The sequence below is a fragment of the Thamnophis elegans genome, chromosome 1 (assembly GCF_009769535.1).
Source record: "Thamnophis elegans isolate rThaEle1 chromosome 1, rThaEle1.pri, whole genome shotgun sequence".
NCBI lineage: Eukaryota > Metazoa > Chordata > Lepidosauria > Squamata > Colubridae > Thamnophis > Thamnophis elegans.
This window is the reverse complement of record NC_045541.1, coordinates 174595225-174602664: the sequence shown is the minus strand read 5'-3', so window position 1 is coordinate 174602664 and position 7440 is coordinate 174595225.

Below are 7440 nucleotides of genomic sequence, written 5' to 3'. Positions count from 1 at the left end.
GATGCTGCAAAAGAACTTTTTCGCCAAAAGCGCATGCGCGGAAGGCTGTGCGCACGCACGGAGGTGGCACGTGCGCTCACATTTGCGAACCGGTAAGGAAGGTAAGTGAATAAAACACCTGGAGAAAGTGAACAGTTGTCCTGTCCTTCTCTCCCCTGAATCACGGCGGAAAAGAAAGGAAAAAAAACCCCAATTCTGGGTTGTTCGCGGGGCCGCGAAACGTCCGCAGGAAGGATGCGTCCGTCCTTCTTTAGGATTCCTTCGACGCAGCGGAAAGGTGGCCCCGGCGTACTCATTTGAAGATGATCCTTAAGTGATTAAAATTTAGGGATTAGCCGGCGAAGAAAGGCAGGATTAAACTCTTTGCACAGCAGAGGGAAGAGCTTAAAGCTTGTCCTGAAAGCCGAGGGGATGATGGACCAGCATAAAGCGAAGTCTTCACGCCGTCTTCCTTCAACGGATGGTCCAGATTGAGAAGAATAAGAGCAGTTTTCCAAAACTAACTAGCTAACTAAACATCCGGGGGAAGGGGAGTTTGGCGGTGGGGGGGGGGGGAATGTCCTCTTAAACCTAAAGAAGGTGGGCATTTTTCGGTGTCTGGGATCTCACCTCCAAGGCAATGGCGACATCAATGGCAAGGTGAATGCAGCCTGGAACTCATCGGTGTGTCATGTGACGGACGAATGCCAACCTGTCTTAAACCTAAGATATACAAGACAATCAGGGTTGGGATTCAGCCGGTTTAGACCAGTTCAGGCGAACTGGTAGTTCCGGTGAGCATTTGCCCCCCCTCACCCTTGCGCTTTCCTGTCCCATATAGTCTCACCTCTTTTACTCACCTGACCTAGGAGGTAAGTTTTGAAACTTAAAAAGGTAGTTTTTTTTAAATCATGTGCGCGCACAGGAAGCACGCAATCCCTGAATTGGTTGTTCAACCGGTTGCATCCCACCACTGAAGACAACCGCCTGCCCTGTTGCACTGTATGGCACTGAACCAGTGGTGGGTTTCTGCCGGTTCACACCGGCTCAGGAGAACCGGATGGTGAAATTTACCGATCCAGTGAAAGGAGGTTCGACCGGTGGACCAGGAAGTAACTTCCGGAACGCCTGCCCCGGCCCTGTCTCTCGCTCGCTCGCTCACCCCTGCCCGTCCAGAAGCAGCTCCATCGCTCGCTCCCTCCCTCCGCCCCCCTGCACTATCCTAGCCCAATTCGGTGCCAAGTCCCATACCTGGGAGTGGAGGTGGTGAACGGAAAAGCATAGAGAGGTCCAGCGGCACAATCCACCAGACAGCAGCAGCAAGCTCAGGAGTTTTCTCTTGGATTCCTCTCTGTCCTGTCTCCTCCGATCTCCCAAAGTTCTTTCCCCAGTGTGTGATAGCTTTCTACTGGATTCCCCTCTGTCCTGTCTCCTCCGATCTCCCGAAGTTCTTTCCCCAGCGTGTGATAGCTTTCTACTGGATTCCCCTCTGTCCTGTCTCCTCCGATCTCCCGAAGTTCTTTCCCCAGCGTGTGATAGCTTTCTACTGGATTCCCCTCTGTCCTGTCTCCTCCGATCTCCCGAAGTTCTTTCCCCAGTGTGTGATATCTTTCTACTGGATTCCCCTCTGTCCTGTCTCCTCCGATCTCCCGAAGTTCTTTCCCCAGCGTGTGATAGCTTTCTACTGGATTCCCCTCTGTCCTGTCTCCTCCGATCTCCCGAAGTTCTTTCCCCAGCGTGTGATAGCTTTCTACTGGATTCCCCTCTGTCCTGTCTCCTCCGATCTCCCGAAGTTCTTTCCCCAGTGTGTGATATCTTTCTACTGGATTCCCCTCTGTCCTGTCTCCTCCGATCTCCCGAAGTTCTTTCCCCAGCGTGTGATAGCTTTCTACTGGATTCCCCTCTGTCCTGTCTCCTCCGATCTCCCGAAGTTCTTTCCCCAGCGTGTGATAGCTTTCTACTGGATTCCCCTCTGTCCTGTCTCCTCCGATCTACCGAGTTCTTTCCCCAGCGTGTGATAGCTTTCTACTGGATATCCTCTGTCCTGTCTCCTCCGATCTCCCCGAAGTTCTTTCCCCAGCGTGTGATATCTTTCTACTGGATTCCCCTCTGTCCTGTCTCCTCCGATCTCCCGAAGTTCTTTCCCCAGCGTGTGATAGCTTTCTACTGGATTCCCCTCTGTCCTGTCTCCTCCGATCTCCCGAAGTTCTTTCCCCAGCGTGTGATAGCTTTCTACTGGATTCCCCTCTGTCCTGCCTCCTCCGATCTCCCGAAGTTCTTTCCCCAGCGTGTGATAGCTTTCTACTGGATTCCCCTCTGTCCTGTCTCCTCCGATCTCCCGAAGTTCTTTCCCCAGCGTGTGATAGCTTAGCTTTCTACTGGATTCCCCTCTGTCCTGCCTCCTCCGATCTCCCGAAGTTCTTTCCCCAGCGTGTGATAGCTTTCTACTGGATTCCCCTCTGTCCTGTCTCCTCCGATCTCCCGAAGTTCTTTCCCCAGCGTGTGATAGCTTTCTACTGGATTCCCCTCTGTCCTGTCTCCTCCGATCTCCCGAAGTTCTTTCCCCAGCGTGTGATAGCTTTCTACTGGATTCCCCTCTGTCTTGCCTTCTCCGATCTCCCTAATTTCGGCCCTTAATCCTCCAGTTGTCTATTTTTGGAAGGTTTTCCCCTCTCTTAACCCCCCCCCCCGCCGCCCCCGCTCATAGGAGTCCCATTTTTTTTTTTGCCACATGGCTTGGGGGTGGTGGTCATGTGACTGAGTGTGCATGAATGATGTCAACTTGTCCATACTCGCCTGGTCACATGACTACCAAGCCACGCCCACAAAATAGGCCACACCCACAGAATAGGTTCTAAAAAAATTTGAAACCCACCACTGCACTGAATGCTGTGCAGCAACAACAGGGGCCGAAAGCTATCTCCATGTCATTTCTGGGATGGTGGTGGGGGAGAGTTGAGAATGGGCCAGGAAATGGGAGGGGGGAATGGCACGGCAACGGAAACGGACTAAAATAATTCTACATATAGCATTATGTGTAATACCGTAGTCCTCATACAAATCGTCCTCGACGTATTATGGTTCATTTAGCAAATCGACTAGCATTACAGGTAGTCCTCAGCAACTATTCGTTTAGTGTCCGACGTTACAACGGCACTGGAAAAAGTGAACTTACGGCTGTTTTTCACACTTATGACCATTGGTTTACACTGGGATGTTTGACAACTGATTCACATTTATAGTGGTTGCAGTGCCTTGGGGCGGGGGGGGGGGGCTAATGTGATCCCCTTTTGCGACCTTCTGACCAGCAAAGCCAATGGGGAAAATAGATTCACTTAACAACCGTGTTACTAACCCCCCCCCCAGGGCACCTGAGGGCAGGACAAGAAGCAATGGGTGGAAACTAATCAAGGAGAGAAGCAACTTAGAACTGAGGAGGAATTTCCTGACAGTGAGAACAATTAATCAGTGGCACAGAAATTGCCTCCAGAAGTTGTGAATGCTCCATTCAACACTGGAAGTCTTTAAAGAAGATGTTGGATAGCCATTTGTCTGAAACGGTATAGGGTTTCCTGCCTAGCAGGGGGTTGGACTAGAAGACCTCCAAGGTCCCTTCCAACTCTGCTATTGTATTGTATTGTACTAATTTAACAACAGCAGTGATACACTTAACAAATGTGGGAAGAAAAGGCGTAAAATGGGGCGAGGCTCACTTAACAAATTTCTCACTTAGGAACATAAATTTTGGGCTCAGATGTGGTCGGAAGTTGAGGACTACCTGTATAGTAGTAAATTAAAGTAGTATAGTAGTAATTGCAACCATCCGTTTAGTGACTGTTTGGAGTTACAACGGCACTGGAAAAAGTGACTTAGGAACGTCTTTCACACTCACAACCCTTGCAGCATTCCAAGGGTCATCTTATCAAAATTCAGACAGTTGACAACTGACTCATACTTATGACGGTTGCGTGAGGTAGACTGCTATTGGACGCTGAGGTTCTACTTCGGCAAACTGCTGGGAATGAGACTGGGTGCAATGATTTATTTTGCAACAGCTGGAAGTGCTTTATGGGTCCTCACGCAACCTTTTCAAGACCGTTGTGATTCCGGACCGTCGTTAACTGAACTGTTATAAGCTGAGGACTAGCTGTAGTGAGAAGGGGCTGGATTTAGAAGCAGTGAGACCCAGGGTTCTAGTCCCCCCCCCCCAGCTATAGAAGCCAATTGGCTAATTTGAGTCAAGTCCCTCCTTCTCAGCCTAAGAGCCAATCAGGAGTAGTGGAGAAGATACTTGAATAGGAAGGGGAAGATTCAGGTTCGAGTCTCCCTTCAGCCCCAGAAGCTCATTGGCTAAGTGATCCAGGCTTCCCCTCTTAGCCAGAAAAGTTTAGGAACTATTTTTGATTCACTTTTTAACTTATATTAGATTTGTAGATTTGTCAACTTCCAGGGTCATTGCTAAGAAGTCCACACACCCAATGCAACGAATAGCTTTCACTGGACCAGCGGTGAAATACAAAGAAAACTTTGTTTTCTAAATTTTGCAAATCCGTTCATCAATTATAACTTTAGAATCTACATTGGGGACCAGGCTGTACATAAATGCATATATTCATGAAAATAATGTCTAACAGAAGTACAATGCATTAGGGAAATTTATTTGCAAAAGCCGTTTAGATTAGGCAAAAAAGCAATCAAAATGCATGTGTGGAGAAGTGAGCACAAAACAGATACAAACACAACTTCTTTTTTTTTTTAAAAGTTTTTTGATGAGTTGAAGGCGACAGTTTAAGGTTAAAGTTTTGGGGGTTTGAAGATGTAACAACAGAGTCAGGTAGAGCATTCCAGGTGTTGACCGCTCTGTTGCTGAAGTCGTATTTTCTGCAATCTATTTTGGAGCGGTTTACATTAAGTTTATATCTGTTGTGTGCTCTTGAATATTTGTGGTTGAAGCTGAAGTAGTCGTTGACAGGTAAGACATTATAGCAAATAATTTTGTGTAGTATGCTTAAGTCCGAACGTAGGCAGCGTAGTTTTAGGTTATCCAAGGCCAAAATTTCAAGCCTGGCGGTGTAGGGCATTCTGTGGCGAGCAAAGGAGTAGTACTCTTCTCGTGAAATTTGGTGCCCGTTGAGAAGGACTGGGCCAGCCTAACTACAAAACAAGAAACCTGCCGCTCCACGATGATGGGATTAAGACATGACCCTTCAAGGATGTAACAGAATTAACCTGAGGTGGGTTCCTACCAGTTCGCACCTATTCGGTAGAACCGGTTCGTCAAATCTACCGAACCGGTTAGAAGAGGTTCCACTAGTGGACCCGGAAAGCAGGCCACACCTACAGAAGAGCTTCCAAAATTTTTTGAAACCCACCACTGCCACACACACACACACACACACACACACACACACACAGAGAGAGAGAGACTGATACAGAGAGAGAGAGAAAGAGAAAGAAAGGAAGAAAGAAAGAAATAAAAAAAGAAAAAAGAAAGAAAAAGAGTGAGAGAGATGAAAGAAAAAAAGAAAAAAGGGACAGAGAGAAAAAAGGAAGGAGAGAGAGAGAGAGAGAGAGAGAGAACACATGGCCAGCAAGCCACTCCCACCAGGTCACATGGCCAGCAAGCCACTCCCACAAAGGAGGCCACACCCACAGAGTAGGTTCCAAATTTTTTTGAAACCCACCACTGGAATTAACCCACTACCATTTAGCAGCCGAGCTCACTACATTGCACAATCTCCTAAAAGGACATTGCATCACCCTCCAAACGTCAACCAAACCTAGCTCAGACAACCTATAGAGCCAGCTATGACCCCAACATAACCCCCTACAACAGCCAATAGGATGCATGCTCTTGCACAGGAACAGGAATCTCAAGTGCGAAGCCCAAGCGAAGGTATAAAAACCCCTCACCCTCAACTCCATGTGGTCAGCAGCCCAGAGTCACACCTGCTTGGTGATTCTGCTTCATCAATAAATGGGCCTTCTCTCTAATCAGCCTCCATTTTGTCTCCAGTGTCTTTTTCCCGGCTTCCAACTGAACCAGGTGGGTATTCCTTCCAACACCAGGGTGATGCCTTGGAATTTAGGTGCACCAGCTTGGAGAAAGTCATTTGAAACCCCTTCTTCTAGCCACTGTTTCTGGAGAGAGATGGGGAGGAGGCCCCTCTAAGGTCCGAACTGGCGTCTGACTGCCCCTCTCCCAAACCTTTGAGGGCTGCCTTTGGAGACTGGCCTTTTGAGCCGGAGGAGACCAACAAGGTGATGCCTCCTACTCAATCAAGTCGCCTTAAATGAAATAAAATGCTGGCGTTGTCCCATTCAGTCCTTGGGAAGGGTGAGGACCTGGCCACCCAGCTCATCCCAGAAAGGCCAAGATTAGCCTCTGGCCTCGGGGAAAATTGCACACCTCTGCTAGAAGCCGCACAGTTATCAGTACCATTTCTCAATTTCACACCAGTTCACATTTGGTCAGCATTTGTATTATACAGTCTTCAAGGTGATTAATCACTTTTTGTTCTCCTTTTCTCATCCTCCCTCCCATGTTCCTTCTCTCTTTCCTTCTCTCCTTTTGTCTTTTTCCTTCCTTTTCTTTCTTTCTGTCCTCCCTTCCTCCCTCCCTCCCTCCCCTCCCCTTTCTTAATTTTTCTGTCCTTCCTTCCTTCCTTCCTTCCCTCCCTCCCTCCCTCCCTCCCTCCAGGGATGGGTTCCAGCTTCTGTTACTGCTGGTTTTCTCAGGGGCGCGCTTCATGCACATGCTTGATGCATGCTATGCGCACATGCGCAGTAGTAAAAAAAATGCATGCGCATGAATCGGTTCAGAGGCGTGGCGAGCCGAGTGACTGCCTACTCATCCGAACCGGTCTGAACCAATAGGAACCCACCTCTGCTCCCCTCCCTTCCTTCTTTTTTCTATCCTTCTCCTTTCTTCTATCCTCATCTTCCTCCCTTCCTTCCTCCCACCCTCCTTCCCTCTCTTGCTTCCTTCTCTCCCATCAAACTCCTTCCAGCTATCCTCATTTTCCTTCATTCCTCCCCCTCCCTCCCTCCCTTCTCTCCCATCAAACTCCTTCCTTCTATCTATCCTCATTTTCCTTCCTCCCCTCCCTCCCTTCCTTCCTCTCCTCCCTTCCCTTTCTTTTTTCTATCCTTCTCCTTCCTTCTATCCTCATCCTCCTTCCCTTCCTTCCTTCTCTCTATACCATTTTCCTTCCTTCCCTCCCTCCCTCCCTCTTATTTCTATCCTTCTCCTTCCTTCTATCCTCATCTTCCTTCCTTCCTTCCCTCTCTCCTTCCTCTTTTTTCTATCCATCTTCCTTCTATCCTCCTTCCCTTCCTTCCTCCCACCTTCCCTCCCTCTCTTCCTTCCTTTCCTCCCATCAAGCTCCTTCCTTCCTTCTATATATCCTCATTTTCCTTCCTTCCATCCTTCCTCCCTTCCCTTCCCTTCCTTTTTTCTAT